This window comes from Pinus tabuliformis, chromosome 7 (assembly GCF_031772625.1).
Source record: "Pinus tabuliformis cultivar Carrire ecotype Pingquan chromosome 7, CPIR1, whole genome shotgun sequence".
NCBI lineage: Eukaryota > Viridiplantae > Streptophyta > Pinopsida > Pinales > Pinaceae > Pinus > Pinus tabuliformis.
Genome location: NC_142293.1, coordinates 661,577,060 through 661,602,497, shown reverse-complemented (window position 1 = coordinate 661,602,497; position 25,438 = coordinate 661,577,060).

The following is a 25,438-nucleotide window of genomic DNA, read 5'->3' as shown; positions in this document are numbered from 1 at the left end:
GTTCGGGCACAATATTCAAGAAAAGCTACTTGCCATAAGTTGACACATAATTACGCGCTTTAAATGCTAATACAAGAGTTAGTTGCCAGTTATTAATAAAATATGGACGCGTTCTTTTCAAAGAATCACTTCACGTAAGGTGGTGTATTTGGTATGTCTGCGGCATTTAAAACTCTCCCATCACCCGTCCGGGTCATTCATTTCCATTTCACTTGTGAATTGCAGGAACGGAGAATGAAGGACGATTCAAAGCAATACGCAGGCTGAAATGGGGAAGAAAAACAAAGCTCAGAGCTCCGAAGAAAAGGAAATGGCACCTTTATATACAGACACAGCTTGTAACAGAGACGCAGGAATAGCAACGTGGGAAGGCATGTACAGACTGCTCGAAGAAGAGAATCCCAGAGTAATGAAGGTTACTACTGTCGCGGGCTCACAGAGCTCTTCCGAAGCATCCCTAGAAGAGCTAGCATGCTCATTCCTACATCGGATAGCAGCGAGGCCCAAAATTCTCCCATACATAGACATGATCAAGTGGATACTTGATAGCGCAGAAATGAAAAATAGACAGTTCAAGATTCATGGTCAAGGGCTCATCGGGTCATTCGCTGCACAGGATTTAAAGCTTATGTATCATCTGCCTGAGCCACAGGCAACTTATAACACGCAATTCATAGAAAAATTTGTGGCGGAGAACCCGAACCTGTCGGAAACCACCAAAGATTGGTCCAGAAAAGATGAACCGCTCAAGAAAGATAAGCACGGTATGTACAGTACTGGTTCCCTTACCTCCCCATATTGCTTTGCTGCTGCCATGCTCTGTAGATTATTTGGAATGCCAGATATCAACAAATTTTCATCCGAATGGTTACCATTACTAGATGCTGCCACAAATGCCATTATTGTAGATTGGGCGAAGATTTTATCTGATAACCTAATCACGGCTATTGTCAGTTACCTGTCTAAAACATCTACGTCTCAAAGGATTTATCCTCCTTTTTACCTAGCCGCATATGTTATGTTTCTAAGTTCCCTGTTATGGGTTGGAAGTGGACAACTCAAGACCCCTTACCCATCCATGTCTATCATAAGATATTGTGGGACTCTCAGTTCACTACATATTTCTACCAGATTTGTCACAGACTCATGCTGCCCTTGTATAGAAAGTTGTATGATAAAGAACCCCCGAGGTGCTCACTTGAAGCACAGATAGATATCCTCCCCATCGCAAGATGGTGCGGAGAAGAATTGTTCACTTATTTTAGAGTATTTGGAAGTACTACACCTCCTCATGTTCTACCCTTGTATATCCCTGATAAACTCCTGGCTCGAGAAATTTCATATCAAACCTATTCAGAAGGCGGACTAACTAAAGACTTAAAGGACAAAAAGAAGGCTATATGGCCACAGTTTCCTGTGGCTTGTGGGGCCTTTTCGCTGTTTGATGTAGGTCACGCGTTCACTAAAGTACAGAATATGACGTGTTTACAACTATTTAAATTCCCGGGAAGACCATTTGACCCAAATGAGGTTGCCCAGAATTTCACAACTATAGTCAAGATAAAAGTGTTCTTTGGAAAAAAGGATTTATTTGATGATATATTCCAAAATAAAAGCTCACTTCAATAGATTTTGCGTGAAGCCCTATTGCAATTGTCTCCAGAAGACTTTCAAAAGTTCATGGTATACAGAGAAAGAAGACTAGCTAGTGTTCCTCTAGAAAAGCTGCGACTGTCTGCAAGAGAACCAACTCCAAGTGTTAGTCTCAGTGGGAGTTCAAGCACTAACAGATCTAAATCTAAGTCTGTACAAGAAATGCCCGAACATTCTAAAAGATTCGGAAACGACCAAGATAGGAGCGAGGAGTCAGCTAAGGACACCGCTTAGTCAATGAAACTTCCACAACAACAGGTTATTACCTCCCCGCAAAGAGATCCTCCCCCTCTCGTCATTGAAGTACCACCCGTCACGACAGAATTAGATAAGGAATGGGAAACCTTCAACGAACTGATCAATCTTGAAGGACAAGCCCCAAAAACACCTGTGAGCAATACACAGGTAGCACAGGAAGTAGTCACAACCTTAGCCAACAATGTCTCAGAAACAGAGCATATTCCTATTGCTCCATCTTCTGAGCTTATACTTAATGTAGAAGAAATTCCCCCTCTGGACATATTTTATAGTCCCCAACATAAAGCAGTGGTAAGAAGGCAAAGAAAGAAAAGGAAACTAGAAAATACACTCTCTCAAGATGCTGAGCAATTAGACGTCTTATGGAAAGATCCCACCAGTAATCCGACTGAAAATCTCACCAAACTATCTCAGATCGCAGGAGCGTATGCCTCTGCGACTATTGACAAAGCATCAAAAGTACAACAATTGTTGAAAGAGCGAGAAGATCAAATACAGGTACTGCAACTACAATTGCAACAAGCCAACACTAATAATGAGGCACACAAACAACTTGAAAAGTTGCAGGAAGACTTCCAGCAAATGCAGATAGGTTATCAGAGAAGTTTGGACGAGAAGGGAAAACAGTTATAGGATTTACAAGAGATGCACAGAGACGACCCTAAGCTTACAGAGTTTATTTCAGAATCTATTTCCTTGAATGAAAAACTACTACAACAGCAAGAAGTGTTGGGCCAAAAGATATCACAGTGGAATTATTATTGCGAAATGAGTGATAAGATCACTAATCAAGTGGTCGACTTACGAAGTGACTATGATCTGATTGGCAAACGGGTGACTGAGTACTTGGCTTGGCGGGATGAAGCCGAGGGAAAAAGAGCAGGTGCACCAAGGATAAGAGAGAATCATAAAGATCTGCTCTTTAACAAGTGGGACGATCAAATCAGGGAGGCAGAACAAGCGGCAAAAACAGCAACTACGACAGCAAGCATTCTTATTGACTGTGTAAATGAGAATTTGCACAGAGCAAATTTAATCGCAGAAACCACCCCGGGGTATTTACCAAACAAACTACAACTAGAGACAGAATGGAAGCAGAGAGCGCAAGAAAAGGGAAAAGCAATCCAAGCGCTGAACAGGTTAAATTGGGAATGTTACTGGACATACTTGGTGAAGCCGCATAGTCAGTGGATGACTGTGAAGTGTATCATAAATGCGGCCGAAAAGGTGGTACCAGCTCTCATCGATTCCGTTTTCTCAGCCCAGCTCAAAGCAGAAGTCAGCGAGTCGACTCTCCTTAAACCAATGTTGAATATATGCAGTTTTAAAGACCAGATACAAAAGTAGTTTAGTTCTGAATTTAATTTTCGCTTTAAATTTTGCTTAGAAAAAGGGCGTTCATTTTAAAATCGCATCCTGAATTTTTGTAAATAAACTATTATTAGAATTAGGAAGTAGTATTTAAACTCTTCTCATGCATTTAGAGAAGGGTCCAGAAATTTATCAAAAACTTGTCCTCAGAACATGCACTTTTGCACCCTCAGAGGAGGTTTTGGTGAATGAATGCATCAAGATTTGTTGATGTTTGCATTTGATATCTGCTACTGATGTTGCACTTTTGTACTCTTAGTAGATGTTAGAGCAAGGAGAGATAAATCATTGTTGCTTGAAGCTTATGAGTAGGACCAGTCATAAATGGTACTTTTATCTCTTGACCATTTCTGCTTATATGTTAAAGTGATATACAGTTTTTAGTTGTTTATATGTTATCACATGAATGCTTGAGTTATCATTTAGCACTTTTGTACGGTGGTAGATATTTATTTATGTTTAATGTATGAATAGCTTATTATGCGATATGTTGTTCACAACTGTTTCGCCTAACTTTTTATGCGAAGTGGTTCATCTTAATTGATTTCCTTTCTTATAATCGCTGAATGATCTTTATTACTAGTTGTTATTTGAAATCTATTTAGATCGCATAATAGAAGAATTACATCCCGGGTTAGCATAGATTTAGGTGTGCTGTTTATTAGATTACAATAGCATAGAATTAGATTAAAGTTTGAATTAGAATAGCTTAGATAGGAACTGTTAGATCAGCAACATCCAATTCTACACACACACACCCACAGATTGGGAAACTGGTCCCATTATCCCCAGTTGGACCCGCTATACCAAACGGATAAGGAGCTGCCAACCAAGGTCCGGACCGGGCGGGTATCCCCCTTGTTGTCGACCCGATTTTCAGGGCTTCAACATATTTGGTGCTAGAAGGAGGGCCTGAACATGTTGTCTGTTGGAGTTTGTTTGCAATTGTGACATTTGAATTAGGATGGCTTCTCTCAAACTTCCCATTTGGAGTTGTATCCATGTTCGTGCCTCTTCCAACACTCCACCCGAAGTGGGAAGACTCTTGTCTCAGGTAAAATTCAATGGTAAGAGTAATTCTTCTGCTTTTAATCATGCACTTCAATTTAAGTCATGATGAAGAAACTTCCCAAAGCTTAGGGAACATGCCTGATCCAATACAAGAAGACAAAAGCGGGAATGTTGGAAGAAAGCCTACCTTGGAACCAGAAAGCAATTTTGAGACAAAGTCAGATAATATGATCACAAGTCGACAAATGCAAATGCCAAGGTTAGAACAACAAAGTAATTCTCTTTCAAAAAACATGAGCACACAAAGGTATGATCTAAAACCCGAAACCTACGATGAATGTGATGAACAAGAGTTTTCACACGAAGATATTTTCAAATGCATTATTTCAGAGTCTCATTTTTCTCTTTATCCTGATGTTTTTAATGATGATAATTTTCCCCCTCTCAGTATTAATGATATCTCAGAAAGTACAGAGGATCACCCAAATGAATCACCATTAGGTCTTCAAGATAAATAGGCAGCTGCAGAACACCCTTTTGTCATTTACAAACATGAATGGCTTGATCCTCCTTGTTTAAATATACCGGATGAAAAAGAGAAATCTAGGGAATCTTGTGAAGTCATTTATGATAGCTACTTTGATGATGAAGACGTTGATTTATCTCGAGCAAATCAACAGAAATCTGAGAATGAGAGATATTCTAATTCAAGAATTATTTCAGCCGATCCTCATTCCAGAGTAACAGATCATTTACATAATTTCACTACCCAAGAGAGTACTCCAATCTATGATTCATATCATGAAAAAACCTTCACGCCTGTTCCCAATCATAATTTGTTTTCTAATTCACAAGATGGAATTCGAAATTACTCAAATCCCATAATTCTGGCCAATCCTTGTGAAAGAGAAAATATTTCAAAACGATCCCAGTTGTGCTATAACACTAGTTGTACAGATAGTCATTGCATTCCTTTTCACTTGCACCCATTTTGTATAAAATCGGATTTTGCTTTAAATTTTAATTTTCAGACTCTTGATAGATTACTATGGCATACTGAGCACCTTACCAACAAACATTTGAGTGATGTTTTACCATTTTGGAAAATTGAATTGTGTCAAAGAAATGTAGAACTTTTTCAATTCCAAGTCCAATCAATATCAGCTTTTCTTGAAAAACTTCTATCTTATCCAAAATATCATAAACAAAAGAAGGCATTTTTGGAGAATTGCCGACAATTTAGGTTAACTGATAATTGTCCTTTGAAAAATTTCCATCCATTCTTCATTGATTCATTTAGTAAGATATATTTGGAAACTTTCCTTTCATTAGAAAAAGTCGAAGGCCTAACTTTCACACATAATAGAATACAGGCTATTAAAACCAAGAACTCATATTCACAACCCAGCCTGTCATCTTTCCTATTGCACGATTACCAATCCATAATGGAAACTCATCCTGACTTTTATGATCCAATAGGTATCCAATTGGAAAGAATATTTCACAAGAAAGAGATTTCATGCAGAATTCTGACCACAGTTACACTTTCTAATTCCACATTCAACGTTTTCAGTCCAGGAAAAAATTTATTCTTAATACTGATGTTTGAAAGGTATACACATGTAGGAATAAAAATGGAAAGATGGTTACACTGGAAATATCATTATACCTAGTCAATTTTCTGTGTATAGTTAAAATAGGAGTAGAATTAATTTAGCTAGGTTGTTAGGTAGATAGTTGATTTTCAATAGTTGGCATGCAAAATAAGAGAAGTAATTATCCCTACCACGTAAATAATCCAAGGGAATAGTTACCTCTCATTTCCTTAAACATGTTTTTCCCTAATAAAATCTGTTGTCGTTGACAACATTTGACATTTACTAAGAGATGACAACTCTCTTTCAGATTTTGAACTTTTCACTTGTATAAATAGCAAATCTTTTGGAAAACTGATCTTTATTATTGATAGATACAGTTAAAGACTCTAGCCTAGATATAATACTAGTTTCAACTTCATAAAGTTTGACGAAAGCAACCTTTAGTGAAGAAATTGTTTTATCTCAGTACAATGAAAGGTATCAATAACAAAATAAAGATTCTTTGTAGAACAACTGTTTCCAAAAACTCTATTATTGTCGTCCAGAGCTATCTAAGGAAACAATTACTTCCTCCCTGCTAAGGAAATCACAGCCTTCAGAGGAATAATCCAAGGATACACTTTATCTTGAAGAATGAGAGGTCTCATCACAAGTCGACTTATCATTATCACAAATATTATAACTTGCTGACTTTGCCAATACTGTCTACCACAACAGGGCAATGACTCAAGATTGTTGCAATCAAAAGACAAGGGGTCTGATCACGAGCCAACTTGTTCAGCAAAGTTATAAATCAAGTGAGTGACTGTGTCATAATTTGGCTACCAAACCAAGACATTGTTCTTTAAGAATAAAAAAAAAAGAAAAAATCAAAGCAATAAGTGTGGATATGGATTTTTCTTTGGAAGTTGTAGGTCACCTTAAGTAGGATACAGGATCATTGCTGGGTAACAGGTAACCCTGTCAAGGCTATAAACGCCTGCTGGCAGCAGAGGCTCTACCTACGACAAATGAGCACATTTAAAACTGGGATACAGAGGAGACTTTGTTTTATCTTTACAAAACCAAGTAATGGCTGATACAAATACAAGGACTAGCCTGAGGAAGCTAATAGTCGAAGTAGAAAAAGGTTGAAACAAAATATCATTGACAGTTTAGAGCATAATGTGCTTTATCTTTCCATAATAAAGTTTAATTTTCTGAAAAATTTTCTGTTTTGGAAGTTTGAAAAATTCAATAGAAAAACAGAGATAACTGGTTCTCCCAAGTGAATCGCCAATTGTTGTGACCAGCAACAACCTCCCCTTCTTATTTAAGTGTTATCCAAAATACTAAATGTGTGGGGACCCTTAGTTACAATTTAGAAAAAGCAAGAGTAGGGCTTAAATTTCTTTTCCTCAAAATAAAGTTACCATTGTAAGCTTAGGAAACTTCTTCGAACACTTCAAACCTAAGTTTATGATAAGGAAGAAATCTTTAAAAAAGCATCGTAAAATGGTAGTAGAATGCCACCATTCAAGTACAATCCCGACATGTACGAGATTGTGGTATTAAACAACTATCGCGTCGCAATAAGTAAAACCTATAAGAAAAACTTCAAGATTTACCGATTTGCGATGACGCCGATCACAAGATCGCATATCGCAGGAAACAGGTTAACGAAATTTGTCATACATAAACTTCTGCGATCTGCGATATTGCGATATCGCGATATAGCAATGGTTGCGATGTCAAGCCAGACCAACACTGCGATGTTATATTTGTGCGATGGTGCGTTATTGCAATGTTGCGATTTGCGATGTTGCGAAGCAAATCACAAAATCGATCCATCGCAAATCGTTCGGGCACAATATTTAAGAAAAGATACTTGCCATAAGCTGACACATAATTACGCGCTTTAAATGCTAATACAGGAGTTAGTTGCCAGTTATTAATAAAATATGGACGCGTGCTTTTCAAAGAATCACTTCACGTAAGGTGGTGTATTTGGTATGTCTGCGGCATTTAAAACTCTCCCATCACCCGTCCGGGTCATTCATTTCCATTTCACTTGTGAATTGCAGGAACGGAGAATGAAGGACGATTCAAAGCAATACGCAGGCTGAAATGGGGAAGAAAAACAAAGCCCAGAGCTCCAAAGAAAAGGAAATGGCACCTTTATATACAGACACAACTTGTAACAGAGACGCAGGAATAGCAACGTGGGAAGGCATGTACAAACTGCTCGAAGAAGAGAATCCCAGAGTAATGAAGGTTACTGCTGTCGCGGGCTCACAGAGCTCTTCCGAAGCATCCCTAGAAGAGCTAGCATGCTCATTCCTACATCGGATAGCAGCGAGGCCCAAAATTCTCCCATACATAGACATGATCAAGTGGATACTTGATAGCGCAGAAATGAAAAATAGACAATTCAAGATGCATGGTCAAGGGCTCATCGGGTCATTCGCTGCATAGGATTTAAAGCTTATGTGTCATCTGCCTGAGCCACAGGCAACTTATAACACGCAATTCATAGAAAAATTTGTGGCGGAGAACCCGAACCTGTCGGAAACAACCAAAGATTGGTCTAGAAAAAATGAACCGCTCAAGAAAGATAAACACGGTATGTACAGTACTGGTTCCCTTACCTCCCCATATTGCTTTGCTGCTGCCATGCTCTGTAGATTATTTGGAATGCCAGATATCAACAAATTTTCATCCGAATGGTTACCATTACTAGATGCTGCCACAAATGCCACTATTGTAGATTGGGCCAAGATTTTATCTGATAACCTAATCACGGCTATTGTCAGTTACCGGTCTAAAAGATCTACGTCTCAAAGGATAAATCCTCCTTTTTACCTAGCCGCATATGTTATGGATTCAATATGTTATGTTTCTAAGTTCCCTGTTATGGGTTGGAAGTGGACAACTCAAGACCCCTTACCCATCCATGTCTATCATAAGATATTGTGGGACTCTCAGTTCACTCCATATTTCTACCAGATTTGTCACGGACTCATGCTGCCCTTGTATAGAATGTTGTATGATAAAGAACCCCCGAGGTGCTCACCTGAAGCACAGATATATATCCTCCCCATCGCAAGATTGTTCGGAGAAGAATTTTTCACTTATGTTAGAGTATTTGGAAGTACTGCACCCCCTCATGTTCTACCCTTGTATATCCCTGATAAACTCCTAGCTCGAGAAATTGCATATCAAACCTGTTCAGAAGGCGGCCTAACTAAAGACTTAAAGGACAAAAAGAAGGCTATATGGCCACAATTTCCTATGGCTTGTGGGGCCTTTTCGCTGTTTGATGTAGGTCACGTGTTCACTGAAGTACAGAATATGACGTGTTTACAACTACTTAAATTTCCGGGAAGACCATTTGACCCAAATGAGGTTGCCTAGAATTTCACAACTACAGTCAAGATAAAAGTGTTCTTTGGAAAAAATGATTTATTTGATGATATATTCCAAAATAAAAGCTCACTTCAAGAGATTTTGCGTGAAGCCCAATTGCAATTGTCTCCAGAAGACTTTCAAAAGTTCATGGTATACAGAGAAAGAAGACTAGCCAGTGTTCCTCTAGAAAAGCTGCGACTGTCTGCAAGAGAACCAACTCCAAGCGTTAGTCTCAGTGGGAGTTCAAGCACTAACGGATCTAAATCTAAGTCTGTACAAGAAATGCCTGAACATTCTAAAAGATCCGGAAACGACCAAGATAGGAGCGAGGAGTCAGCTAAGGACACCGCTCAGTCAATGGAACTTCCACAACAACAGGTTATTACCTCCCCGCAAAGAGATCCTCCCCCTCTTGTCATTGAAGTACCACCCGTCACGACAGAATTAGATAAGGAGTGGGAAAACTTCAACGAACTAATCAATATTGAAGGACAAGCCCCAAAAATACCTGTGAGCAATACACAGGTAGCACAGGAAGTAGTCACAACCTTAGCCAGCAATGTCTCAGAAACAGAGCATATTCCTATTGCTCCATCTTCTGAGCTTATACTTAATGTAGAAGAAATTCCCCCTCTGGACATATTTTATAGTCCCCAACATAAAGCAGTGGTAAGAAGGCAGAGAAATAAAAGGAAACTAGAAAATACACTCTCTCAAGATGCTGAGCAATTAGACGTCTTATGGAAAGATCCCACCAGTAATCCAACTGAAAATCTCACCAAACTATCTCAGATCGTAGGAGCGTATGCCTCTGCGACTATTGACAAAGAATCAGAAGTACAACAATTGTTGAAAGAGCGAGAAGATCAAATACAGGTACTGCAACTACAATTGCAACAAGCCAACATTAATAATGAAGCACACAAACAGCTTGAAAAGTTGCAGGAAGACTTCCAGCAAATGCAGATAGGTTATCAGAGAAGTTTGGACAAGAAGGGAAAATAGTTACAGGATTTACAAGAGATTCACAGAGATGACCCTAAGCTTACAGAGTTTATTTCAGAATCTATTTCCTTCAATGAACAACTACTGCAGCAGCAAGAAGTGTTGGGCAAAAAGATATCACAGTGGCATTATTATTGCGAAATGAGTGATAAGATCACTAATCAAGTGGTCCACTTACGAAGTGACTATGATCTAATTGACAAACGGGTGACTGAGTACTTGGCTTGGCAGGATGAAGATGAGGGAAAAAGAGCAGGCGCACCAAGGATAAATGAGAATCATAAAGAGCCGCTCTTTAACAAGTGGGACGATCAAATCAGGGAGGCAGAACAAGCGACAGAAACAACAGCTACGACAACAAGCATTCTTATTGACTGTGTAAATGAGAATTTGCACAGAGCAAATTTAATCGCATAAACCACCCCGGGGTATTTACCAAACAAACTACAACTAGAGACAGAATGGAAGCAAAGAGCGCAAGAAAAGGGAAAAGCAATCTAAGCGTTGAACAGGTTAATTTGGGAATGTTACTGGACATACTTGGTGAAGCCGCATAGTCAGTGGATGACTGTAAAGTGTATCATAAATGTGGCCGAAAAGGTGGTACCAGCTCTCATCGATTCCGTTTTCTCATTTGGCTCTTTTGTACGGTGGTAGCTATTTATTTATGTTTAATGTATGAATAGCTTATTATGCGATATGCTGTTCACAACTGTTTCGCCTAAATTTTTATGCGAAGTGGTTCATCTTAATTGATTTCCTTTCTTATAATCGCCGAATGATCTTTATTACCAATTGTTATTTGAAATCTCTTTAGATCGCATATTAGAAGAATTACATCCCGGGTTAGCATAGATTTAGGTGTGCTATTGATTATATTACAATAGCATAGAATTAGATTAAAGTTTGAATTAGAATAGCTTAGATAGGAACTGTTAGATCAGCAACATCCAATTCTACACACACACCCCCATAGATTGGGAAACTGGCCCCATTATCCCCAGTCGGACCCACTATACCAAACGGATAAGGAGCTGCCAACCAAGGTCCAGACCGGGCGGGTACCCGCCTTGTTGTCGACCCGATTTTCGGGGCTTCAACATATTTGGCGCTAGAAGGAGGGCCTGAACATGTTGTCTGTTGGAGTTTGTTTGCAATTGTGACATTTGAATTAGGATGGCTTCTCTCAAACTTCCCATTTGGAGTTGTATCCATGTTCGTGCCTCTTCCAACACTCCACCCGAAGTGGTAAGACTCTTGTCTCAGGTAAAATTCAATGGTAAGAGTAATTCTTCTGCTTTTAATCATGCCCTTCAATTTATTCAAAATGTTTCAAATTCAAATTTTCAAGGAATTGATGAAGGCATTTTATGCAGAATTTTTACTCTCACATTTGTAGCGGAAGCTAGAAACTGGTGTAGAACCCTCCAAGTTGCCTCAATTCACAGCTGGGACCAATTTGTCACGGCTTTCATTTGTAAATTTGATTGCTATGATTACGATCAGGTATATGATGAAATTGAATATCTACGTAAATAAGATGAGTCTATTAGAGATTTTAATATTCAATTTCATCTTAATTGTTTGAAATATGATGTTGAGAGTGAACTCATGAATGAAGAATAATTAGAATGTGTTGATCATAATTATTCTCTGCCCCCTATCCCCGATTCAGTAGAAATTAGTCCAAGCTTTGTTCCATTTTATTCTAATGTAAATGAGAATTCCAATTTGGATGTGCGAATAAGTCATGATGAAGAAACTTCCCAAAGCTTAGGGGACATGCCTGATGCAATACAAGAAGACAAAATTGGGAATGTTGGAAGAAAGCCTGCCTTGGAACCGGAAAGCAATTTTGAGACAAAGTCAGATAATATGATCGCAAGTCGACAAATGCAAATGCCAAGGTTAGAATAGCAAAGTAATTCTCTTTCAAAAAACATGAGCACACAAAGGTATGATCTAAAACCCGAAACCTACGATGAATGTGATGAACAAGAGTTTTCACACGAAGATATTTTCAAATGCATTATTTCAGAGTCTCATTTTTCTCTTTATCTTGATGTTTTTAATGATGATAATTTCCCCCCCCCTCAGTATTAATGATATTTCAGAAAGTACAGAGGATCACCCAAACGAATCACCATTAGGTCTTCAAGATAAAGATGCAGCTATAGAACACCCTTTTGTCATTTACAAACATGAACGGCTTGATCCTCCTTGTTTAAATATACTGGATGAAAAAGAGAAATCTAGGGAATCTTGTGAAGTCATTTATGATAGCTACTTTGATGATGAAGATGTTGATTTATCTCGAGTAAATCAACAGAAATCTGAGAATGAGAGATATTCTAATTCAAGAATTATTTCAGCCGATCCTCATTCCAGAGTAGCAGATCATTTACATGATTTCACTACCCAAGAGAGTATTCCAATCTATGATTCATATCATGAACAAACCTTCACGCCTGTTCCCAATCATAATTTGTTTTCTAATTCACAAGATGGAATTCGAAATTACTCGAATCCCATAATTCTGGCCAATCCTTGTGAAAGAGAAAATATTTCAAAACAATCCTAGTTGTGCTATAACACTAGTTGTACAGATAGTCATTGCATTCTTTTTCGCTTGCACTCATTTTGTATAAAATCGGATTTTGCTTTAAATTTTAATTTTCAGACTCTTGATAGATTACTATGGCATACTGAGCACCTTACCGACAAACATTTGAGTGATGTTTTACCATTTTGGAAAATTGAATTGTGTCAAAGAAATGTAGAACTTTTTCAATTCCAAGTCCAATCAATATCAGCTTTTCTTGAAAAACTTCTATCTTATCCAAAACATCATCAACAAAAGAAGGCATTTTTGGAGAATTGCCGACAATTTAGGTTAATTGATAATTGTCTTTTGAAAAATTTCCATCCATTCTTCATTGATTCATTCAGTAAGATATATTTGGAAACTTTCCTTTCATTAGAAAAAGTCCAAGGCCTAACTTTCACACATAATAGAATACAGGCTATTAAAACCCAAAACTCATATTCACAACCCAGCCTGTCATCTTTCCTATTGCACGATTACCAATCCATAATGGAAACTCATCCTGACTTTTATGATCCAATAGGTATCCAATTGGAAAGAAGATTTCACAAGAAAGAGATTTCATGCAGAATTCTGACCACAGTTACACTTTCTAATTCCACATTCAACGTTTTCAGTCCAGGAAAAAATTTATTCTTAATACTAATGTTTGAAAGGTATACACATGTAGGAATAAAAATGGAAAGATGGTTACACTGGAGATATCATTATACCTAGTCAATTTTCTGTGTATAGTTAAAATAGGAGTAGAATTAATTTAGCTAGGTTGTTAGGTAGATAAGTGATTTTCAACAGTTGGCAGGCAAAATAAGAGAAGTAATTATCCCTACCACGTAAATAATCCAAGGGAATAGTTACCTCTCATTTCCTTAAACATGTTTTTCCCTAATAAAATTTGTTGTCGTTGACAACATTTGACATTTACTAAGAGACGCAAACTCTCTTTCAAATTTTGAACTTTTCACTTGTATAAATAGCAAATCTTTTGGAAAACTGATCTTTATTATTGATAGATACAGTTAAAGACTCTAGCCTAGATATAATACTAGTTTCAACTTCATAAAGTTTGACGAAAGCAACCTTTAGTGAAGAAATTGTTTTATCTCAGTACAATGAAAGGTATCAATAACAAAATAAAGATTCTCTGTAGAACAACTGTTTCCAAAAACTCTATTATTGTCGTCCAGAGCTATCTTAAGGAAACAATGACTTCCTCCCTGCTAAGGAAATCGCAGCCTTCAGAGGAATAATCCAAGGATACACTTTATCTTGAAGAATGAGAGGTCTCATCACGAGCCGGCTTATCATTATCACAGATATTATAACTTGCTGACTTTGCTAATACTGTCTACCACAACAGGGCAATGACTCAAGATTGTTGCAATCAAAAGACAAGGGGTCTCATCACGAGCCAGTTTGTTTAACAAAGTTATAAATCAAGTGAGTGACTGTGTCATAATTTGGCTACCAAACCAAGACATTGTTCTTTAAGAATAAAAAAAAAAAAAAAAATCAAAGCAATAAGTGTGGATATGGATTTTCCTTTGGAAGTTGTAGGTCACCTTAAGTAGGATACAGGATCATTGCTGGGTAACAGGTAACCCTGTCGAGGCTATAAACGCCTGCTAGCAGCAGAGGCTCTACCTATGACAAATGATCACATTTAAAACTGGGATACAGAGGAGACTTTGTTTTATCTTTACAAAACCAAGTAATGGCTGATACAAATACAAGGACTAGCCTGAGGAAGCTAATAGTCGAAGAAGAAAAAGGTTGAAAAAAATATCATTGACAGTTTAGAGCATAATGTGCTTTATCTTTCCATAATAAAGTTTAATTTTCTGAAAAATTTCCTGTTTTGGAAGTTTGAAAAATTCAATAGAAAAACAGAGATAACTGGTTCTCCCAAGTGAATCGCCAATTATTGTGACCAGCAACAACCCCCCCCTTCTCATTTAAGTATTATCCAAAATACTAAATGTGTGGGGACCCTTAGTTAAAATTTAGAAAAAGCAAGAGTAGGGCTTAAATTTCTTTTCCTCAAAATAAAGTTACCATCATAAGCTTAGGAAACTCCTTCGAACACTTAAAACCTAAGTTTATGATAAGGAGGAAATCTTTAAAAATGCATCATAAAACAGTAGTAGAACGCCACCATTCAAGTACAATCTCGACATGTACGAGATTGTGGTATTAAACAACTATCGCGTCGCAATAAGTAAAACCTATAAGAAAAACTTCAAGATTTACCGGCTTGCGATGACGCCGATCGCAAGATCGCATATCGCAGGAAACAGGTTAACGAAATTTGTCATACATAAACTTCTGCGATCTGCGATATTGCAATATCGCGATATAGCAATGGTTGCGATGTCAAGCCAGACCAACACTGCGATGTTATATTTGTGCGATGGTGCGAAGCAAATCGCAAAATCGCTCCATCGCAAATTGTTCGGGCACAATATTCAAGAAAAGCTAATTGCCATAAGCTGACACATAATTACGCGCTTTAAATGCTAGTACAGGAGTTAGTTGCCAGTTATTAATAAAATATGGACGCGTGCTTTCAAAGAATCACTTCACGTAAGGTGGTGTATATGGTATGTTTGCGGCATTTAAAACTCTCCCATCACCCGTCCGGGTCATTCATTTCCATTTCACTTGTGAATTGCAGGAACGGAGAATGAAGGACGATTCAAAGCAATACGCAGGCTGAAATGCGGAAGAAAAACAAAGCCCAGAGCTCTGAAGAAAAGGAAATGGCACCTTTATATACAGACACAGCTTGTAACAGAGACGCAAGAATAGCAATGTGGGAAGGCATGTACAGACTGCTCGAAGAAGAGAATCCCAGAGTAATGAAGGTTACTGCTGTCGCGGGCTCACAGAGCTCTTCCGAAGCATCCCTAGAAGAGCTAGCATGCTCATTCCTACATCGGATAGCAGCGAGGCCCAAAATTCTCCCATACACAGACATGATCAAGTGGATACTTGATAGCGCAGAAATGAAAAATAGACAGTTCAAGATTCATGGTCAAGGGCTCATCGGGTCATTCGTTGCACAGGATTTAAAGCTTATGTATCATCTGCCTGAGCCACAGGCAACTTATAACACACAATTCATAGAAAAATTTGTGGCGGAGAACCCGAACCTGTCGGAAACCACCAAAGATTGGTCTAGAAAAGATGAACCGCTCAAGAAAGATAAGCACGGTATGTACAGTACTAGTTCCCTTACCTCCCCATATTGCTTTGCTGCTGCCATGCTCTGTAGACTATTTGGAATTCCAGATATCAACAAATTTTCATCCGAATGGTTACCATTACTAGATGCTGCCACAAATGCCACTATTGTAGATTGGGCCAAGATTTTATCTGATAACCTAATCACGGCTATTGTCAGTTATCGGTCCAAAAGATCTACGTCTCAAAGGATTTATCCTCCTTTTTACCTAGCCGCATATGTTATGGATTCAATATGTTATGTTTCTAAGTTCCCTGTTATGGGTTGGAAGTGGACAACTCAAGACCCCTTACCCATCCATGTCTATCATAAGATATTGTGGGACTCTCAGTTCACTCCATATTTCTACCAGATTTGTCACGGACTCATGCTGCCCTTGTATAGAATGTTGTATGATAAAGAACCCCCGAGGTGCTCACCTGAAGCACATATAGATATCCTCCCCATCGCAAGATGGTTTGGAGAAGAATTGTTCACTTATGTTAGAGTATTTGGAAGTACTGCACCCCCTCATGTTCTACCCTTGTATATCCCTGATAAACTCCTAGCTCGAGAAATTGCATATCAAACTTGTTCAGAAGGCGGCCTAACTAAAGACTTAAAGGACAAAAAGAAGGCTATATGGCCACAGTTTCCTGTGGCTTGTGGGGCCTTTTCGCTGTTTGATGTAGGTCACGCGTTCACTGAAGTACAGAATATGACGTGTTTACAACTATTTAAATTCCCGGGAAGACCATTTGACCCAAATGAGGTTGCCCAAAATTTCACAACTACAGTCAAGATAAAAGTGTTCTTTGGAAAAAAGGATTTATTTGATGATATATTCCAAAATAAAAGCTCACTTCAAGAGATTTTGCGTGAAGCCCAATTGCAATTGTCTCCAGAAGACTTTCAAAAGTTCATGGTATACAGAGAAAGAAGACTAGCCAGTGTTCCTCTAGAAAAGCTGCGACTGTCTGCAAGAGAACCAACTCCAAGCGTTAGTCTCAGTGGGAGTTCAAGCACTAACAAATCTAAATCTAAGTCTGTACAAGAAATGCCTGAACATTCTAAAAGATCCGGAAACGACCAAGATAGGAGCGAGGAGTCAGCTAAGGACACCGCTCAGTCAATGGAACTTCCACAACAGTAGGTTATTACCTCCCCGCAAAGAGATCCTCCCCCTCTCGTCATTGAAGTACCATCCGTCACGACAAAATTAGATAAGGAGTGGGAAACCTTCAACTAACTGATCAATCTTGAAGGACAAGCCCCAAAAATACCTGTGAGCAATACACAGGTAGCACAGGAAGTAGTCACAACCTTAGCCAACAATGTCTTAGAAACAGAGCATATTCCTATTGCTCCATCTTCTGAGCTTATACTTAATGTAGAAGAAATTCCCTCTCTGGACATATTTTATAGTCGCCAACATAAAGCAGTGGTAAGAAGGCAGAGAAAGAAAAGGAAACTAGAAAATACACTCTCTTAAGATGCTGAGCAATTAGACGTCTTATGGAAAGATCCCACCAGTAATCCGACTGAAAATCTCACCAAACTATCTCAGATCGCAGGAGCGTATGCCTTTGCGACTATTGACAAAGCATCAGAAGTACAACAATTGTTGAAAGAGCGAGAAGATCAAATACAGGTACTGCAACTACAATTGCAACAAGCCAACACTAATAATGAGGCACACAAACAACTTGAAAAGTTGCAGGAAGACTTCCAGCAAATGCAGATAGGTTATCAGAGAAGTTTGGACGAGAAGGGAAAACAGTTACAGGATTTACAAGAGATGCACAGAGACGACCCTAAGCTTACAGAGTTTATTTCAGAATCTATTTCCTTGAATGAACAACTACTGCGACAACAAGAAGTATTGGGCCAAAAGATATCACAGTGGAATTATTATTGCGAAATGAGTGATAAGATCACTAATCAATTGGTCGACTTACGAAGTGACTATGATCTGATTGACAAATGGGTGACTGAGTACTTGGCTTGGCAGGATGAAGATGAGGAAAAAAGAGCAGGCGCACCAAGGATAAATGAGAATCATAAAGAGCTGCTCTTTAACAAGTGAGAGGATCAAATCAGGGAGGCAGAACAAGCGGCAGAAACAGCAGCTACGACAACAAGCATTCTTATTGACTGTGTAAATGAGAATTTGCACAGAGCAAATTTAATCGCATAAACCACCCCGGGGTATTTACGAAACAAACTACAACTAGAGACGGAATGGAAGCAGAGAGCGCAAGAAAAGGGAAAAGCAATCCAAGTGTTGAACAGGTTAAATTGGGAATGTTACTGGACATACTTGGTGAAGCCGCATAGTCAGTGGATGACTGTGAAGTGTATCATAAATGCGGCCGAAAAGGTGGTACCAGCTCTCATCGATTTCGTTTTCTTAGCCCAGCTCAAAGCAGAAGTCATCCAGCCGACTCTCCTTAAACCAATGCTGAATACATGCAATTTTAAAGACCAGATACAAAAGTAGTTTAGTTCTGAATTTAATTTTCGCTTTAAATTTTGCTTAGAAAAAGGGCGGTCATTTTAAAACCGCATCCTGAATTTTTGTAAATAAACTATTATTAGAATTAGGAAGTAGTATTTAAACCCTTCTCATGCATTTAGAGAAGGGTCCAAAAATTTATCAAAAACTTGTCCTCAGAACATGGACTTTTGCACCCTCAGAGGAGGTTTTGGTGAATGAATGGATCAAGATTTGTTGATGTTTGCATTTGATATTCGCTACTGATGTTGCACTTTTGTACTCTTAGTAGATGTTAGAGCAAGGAGAGATAAATAATTGTTGCTTGAAGCTTATGAGTAGGACCAGTCATAAATGGTACTTTTATCTCTTGACCATTTCTGCTTATATGTTAAAGTGATATACAGTTTTTAGTTGTTTATATGTTATCACATGAATGCTTGAGTTATCATTTGGCACTTTTGTACGGTGGTAGCTATTTATTTATGTTTAATGTATGAATAGCTTATTATGCGATATGCTGTTCACAACTGTTTCGCCTAACTTTTTATGCGAAGTGGTTCATCTTAATTGATTTCCTTTCTTATAATCGCTGAATGATCTTTATTATTAGTTGTTATTTGAAATCTCTTTAGATCGCATAATAGAAGAATTACATCCCGGGTTAGCATATATTTAGGTGTGATGTTTATTAGATTACAATAGCATAGAATTAGATTAAAGTTTGAATTAGAATAGCTTAGATAGGAACTGTTAGATCATCAACATCCAATTCTACACACACACCCATAGATTGGGAAACTAGTCCCATTATCCCCAGTCGGACCCGCTATACCAAACGAATAAGGAGCTGCCAACCAAGGTCTGGACCAGGCGGGTATCCCCCTTGTTGTCGACCCGATTTTCGGGGCTTCAACATATTTGGCGCTAGAAGGAGGGCCTGAACATGTTGTCTGTTGGAGTTTGTTTGCAATTGTGACATTTGAATTAGGATGGCTTCTCTCAAACTTCCCATTTGGAGTTGTATCCATGTTCGTGCCTCTTCCAACACTCCACCCGAAGTGGTAAGACTCTTGTCTCAGGTAAAATTAAATGGTAAGAGTAATTCTTCTGCTTTTAATCATGCCCTTCAATTTATTCAAAATGTTTCAAATTCAAATTTTCAAGGAATTGATGAAGGCATTTTATGCAGAATTTTTACTCTCACATTTGTAGCGGAAGCTAGAAACTGGTGTAGAACCCTCCCAGTTGCCTCAATTCACAGTTGGGACCAATTTGTCACAGCTTTCATTTGTAAATTTGATTGCTATGATTACGATCAGGTATATGATGAAATTGAATATCTACGTAAAGAAGATGAGTTTGTTAGAGATTTTAATATTCAATTTCATCTTAATTGTTTGAAATATGATGTTGAGAGTGAACTCATTAATGAAGAATCATTAGAATGTGTTGATCATAATTATTCTTTGCCCCCTATCCCCGATTCAGTAGAAATTAGTCCAAGCTTTGTTCCATTTTCTTCTAATGTAAATGAGAATTCCAATTTGGATGTGCGAATAAGTCATGATGAAGAAACTTCCCAAAGCTTAGGGGACATGCTTGATCCAATACAAGAAGACAAAAGCGGGAATGTTGGAAGAAAGCCTGCGTTGGAACCGGAAAGCAATTTTGAGACAAAGTCAGATAATATGATCGCAAGTCGACAAATGCAAATGCCAAGGTTAGAACAACAAAGTAATTCTCTTTCAAAAAACATGAGCACACAAAGGTATGATCTAAAACCCGAAACCTACGATGAATGTGATGAACAAGAGTTTTCACACGAAGATATTTTCAAATGCATTATTTCAGAGTCTCATTTTTCTCTTTATCCTGATGTTTTTAATGATGATAATTTCCCCCCCCAATATTAATGATATCTCAGAAAGTACAGAGGATCACCCAAATGAATCACCATTAGGTCTTCAAGATAAAGAGGCAGCTATAGAACACCCTTTTGTCATTTACAAACATGAACGGCTTGATCCTCCTTGTTTAAATATACTGGATGAAAAAGAGAAATCTAGGGAATCTTGTGAAGTCATTTATGATAGCTACTTTGATGATGAAGACGTTGATTTATCTTGAGTAAATCAACAGAAATCTGAGAATGAGAGGTATTCTAATTCAAGAATTATTTCAGCCGATCCTCATTCCAGAGTAACAGATCATTTACATGATTTCACTACCCAAGAGAGTATTCCAATCTATGATTCATATCATGAACAAACCTTCACGCCTGTTCCCAATCATAATTTGTTTTCTAATTCACAAGATGGAATTCAAAATTACTCGAATCCCATAATTCTGGCCAATCCTTGTGAAAGAGAAAATATTTCAAAACAATCCCAGTTGTGTTATAACACTAATTGTACAGAGAGTCATTGCATTCTTTTTTGCTTGCACCCATTTTGTATAAAATCAGATTTTGCTTTAAATTTTAATTTTCAGACTCTTGACAGATTACTATGGCATACTGAGCACCTTACCGACAAACATTTGAGTGATGTTTTACCATTTTGGAAAATTGAATTGTGTTAAATAAATGTAGAACTTTTTCAATTCCAAGTCCAATCAATATCAGCTTTTCTTGAAAAACTTCTATCTTATCCAAAACATCATCAACAAAAGAAGGCATTTTTTGAGAATTGTCGACAATTCAGGTTAATTGATAATTGTCTTTTGAAAAATTTCCATCCATTCTTCATTGATTCATTCAGTAAGATATATTTTGAAACTTTCCTTTCATTAGAAAAAGTCCAAGGCCTAACTTTCACACATAATAGAATACAGGCTATTAAAACCAAAAACTCATATTCACAACCCAGCCTGTCATCTTTCCTATTGCACGATTAGCAATCCATAATGGAAACTCATCCTGACTTTTATGATCCAATAGGTATCCAATTGGAAAGAAGATTTCACAAGAAAGAGATTTCATACAGAATTCTGACCACAGTTACACTTTCTAATTCCACATTCAACGTTTTCAGTCCAGGAAAAAATTTATTCTTAATACTGATGTTTGAAAGGTATACACATGTAGGAATAAAAATGGAAAGATGGTTACACTGGAAATATCATTATACCTAGTCAATTTTCTGTGTATAGTTAAAATAGGAGTAGAATTAATTTAGCTAGGTTGTTAAGTAGATAGTTGATTTTCAACAGTTGGCAGGCAAAATAAGAGAAGTAATTATCCCTACCATGTAAATAATCCAAGGGAATAGTTACCTCTCATTTCCTTAAACATGTTTTTCCCTAATAAAATCTGCTGTTGTTGACAACATTTGACATTTACTAAGAGACACCAACTCTCTTTCAGATTTTGAACTTTTCACTTGTATAAATAGCAAATCTTTTGAAAAACTGATCTTTATTATTGATAGATACAGTTAAAGACTCTAGCCTAGATATAATACTAGTTTCAACTTCATGAAGTTTGACGAAAGCAACCTTTAGTGAAGAAATTGTTTTATCTCAGTATAATGAAAGGTATCAATAACAAAATAAAGATTCTCTGTAGAACAGCTGTTTCCAAAAACTCTATTATTTTCGTCCAGAGCTATCTTAAGGAAACAATGTCTTCCTCCCTGCTAAGGAAATCACAGCCTTCAGAGGAATAATCCAAGGATACACTTTATCTTGAAGAATGAGAGGTATCATCACGAGCCGTCTTATCATTATCACAGATATTATAACTTGTTGACTTTGCCAATACTGTCTACCACAACAGGGCAATGACTCAAGATTGTTGCAATCAAAAGACAAGGGGTCTCATCACGAGCCAGCTTGTTCAACGAAGTTATAAATCAAGTGAGTGACTATGTCATAATTTGGCTACCAAACCAAGACATTGTTCTTTAAGAATAAAAAAATAAAAAATCAAAGCAATAAGTGTGGATATGGATTTTTCTTTGGAAGTTGTAGGTCACCTTAGGTAGGATACAGGATCACTGCTGGGTAACAGGTAACCCTGTCGAGGCTATAAACGCCTGCTGGTAGCAGAGGCTCTACCTACGACAAATGAGCACATTTAAAACTGGGATACAGAGGAGACTTTGTTTTATCTTTACAAAACCAAGTAATGGCTGATACAAATACAATGACTAGCCTGAGGAAGCTAATAGTCGAAGTAGAAAAAGGTTGAAACAAAATATCATTGACAGTTTAGAGGATAATGTGCTTTATCTTTCCATAATAAAGTTTAATTTTCTGTTTTGGAAGTTTGAAAAATTCAATAGAAAAACAGATATCACTGGTTCTCCCAAGTGAATCGCCAATTGTTGTGACCAGCAACAACCCCCCCTTCTCATTTAAGTGTTATCCAAAATACTAAATGTGTGGGGACCCTTAGTTAAAATTTAGAAAAAGCAAGAGTAGGGCTTAAATTTCTTTTCCTCAAAATAAAGTTACCATCGTAAGCTTAGGAAACTCCTTCGAACACTTAAAACCTAAGTTTATGATAAGGAAGAAATCTTTAAAAACGCATCGTAAAATGGTAGTAGAACGCCACCATTCAAGTACAATCCCGGCATGTGCGAGATTGTGGTATTAAACAACTATCGCGTCGCAATAAGTAAAACCTATAAGAAAAACTTCAAGATTTACCGATTTGCAATGACGCCGATCGCAAGATCGCATATCGCAGGAAACAGGTTAACGAAATTTGTCATACATAAACTTCTGCGATCTGCGATATTGCGATATCGCGATATAGCAATGGTTGCGATGTCAAGCCAGACCAACATTGCGATGTTATATTTGTGCGATGGTGCGTTATTGCGATGTTGCGATCTGCGATGTTGCGAAGCAAATCGCAAAATCACTCCATCGCAGATCGTTCGGGCACAATATTCAAGAAAAGCTACTTGCCATAAGCTGACACATAATTACGCGCTTTAAATGCTAATACAGGAGTTAGTTGCCAGTTATTAATAAAATATGGACGCGTGCTTTTCAAAGAATCACTTCACGTAAGGTGGTGTATTTGGTATGTCTGCGGCATTTAAAACTCTCCCATCACCCGTCCAGGTCATTCATTTCCATTTCACTTGTGAATTGCAGGAACGGAGAACGAAGGACGATTCAAAGCAATACGCAGGCTGAAATGGGGAAGAAAAACAAAGCTCAGAGCTTTGAAGAAAAGGAAATGGCACCTTTATATACAGACACAACTTGTAACAAAGACGCAGGAATAGCAACGTGGGAAGGCATGTACAGACTGCTCGAAGAAGAGAATCCCAGAGTAATGAAGGTTACTTCTGTCGCGGGCTCACAGAGCTCTTCCAAAGCATCCCTAGAAGAGCTAGCATGCTCATTCCTACATCGGATAACAGCGAGGCCCAAAATTCTCCCATACACAGACATGATCAAGTGGATACTTGATAGCGCAGAAATTAAAAATAGACAGTTCAAGATTCATGGTCAAGGGCTCATCGGGTCATTCGCTGCACAAGATTTAAAGCTTATGTATCATCTGCCTGAGCCACAGGCAACTTATAACACGCAATTCATAGAAAAATTTGTGGCGGAGAACCCGAACCTGTCGGAAACCACCAAAGATTGGTCTAGAAAAGATGAACCGCTCAAGAAAGATAAGCACGGTAGGTACAGTACTGGTTCCCTTATCTCCCCATATTTCTTTGCTGCTGCCATGCTCAGTAGATTATTTGGAATGCCAGATATCAACAAATTTTCATCCGAATGGTTACCATTACTAGATGCTCCCACAAATGCCACTATTGTAGATTGGGCCAAGATTTTATCTGATAACCTAATCACGGCTATTGTTAGTTACCGATCTAAAATATCTACGTCTCAAAGGATTTATCCTCCTTTTTACCTAGCCACATATGTTATGGATTCAATATGTTATGTTTCTAAGTTCCCTGTTATGGGTTGGAAGTGGAAAACTCAATACCCCTTACCCATCCATGTCTATCATAAGATATTGTGGGACTCTCAGTTCACTACATATTTCTACCAGATTTGTCACGGACTCATGCTGCCCTTGCATAGAATGTTGTATGATAAAGAACCCCCGAGGTGCTCAGCTAAAGCACAGATAGATATCCTCCCCATCGCAAGATGGTGTGGAGAAGATTGTTCACTTATGTTAGAGTATTTGGAAGTACTGCTCCCCCTCATGTTCTACCCTTGTATATCCCTGATAAACTCCTGGCTCGATAAATTGTATATCAAACCTGTTCAGAAGGCGGCCTAACTAAAGACTTAAAGGACAAAAAGAAGGCTATATGGCCACAGTTTCCTGTGGCTTGTGGGGCCTTTTCGCTGTTTGATGTAGGTCACGTGTTCACTGAAGTACAAAATATGACGTGTTTACAACTATTCAAATTCCCGGGAAGACCATTTGACCCAAATGAGGTTGCCTAGAAATTCACAACTACAGTCAAGATAAAAGTGTTCTTTGGAAAAAAAGATTTATTTGATGATATATTCCAAAATAAAAGCTCACTTCAAGAGATTTTGCATGAAGCCCAATTGCAATTGTCTCCAGAAGACTTTCAAAAGTTCATGGTATACAGAGAAAGAAGACTAGCTAGTGTTCCTCTAGAAAAGCTGCGACTGTCTGCAAGAGAACCAACTCCAAGCGTTAGTCTCAGTGGGAGTTCAAGCACTAACGGATCTAAATCTAAGTCTGTACAAGAAATGCCTGAACATTCTAAAAGATTCGGAAACGACCAAGATAGGAGCGAGGAGTCAGCTAAGGACATCGCTCAGTCAATGGAACTTCCACAACAGCAGGTTATTACCTCCCCGCAAAGAGA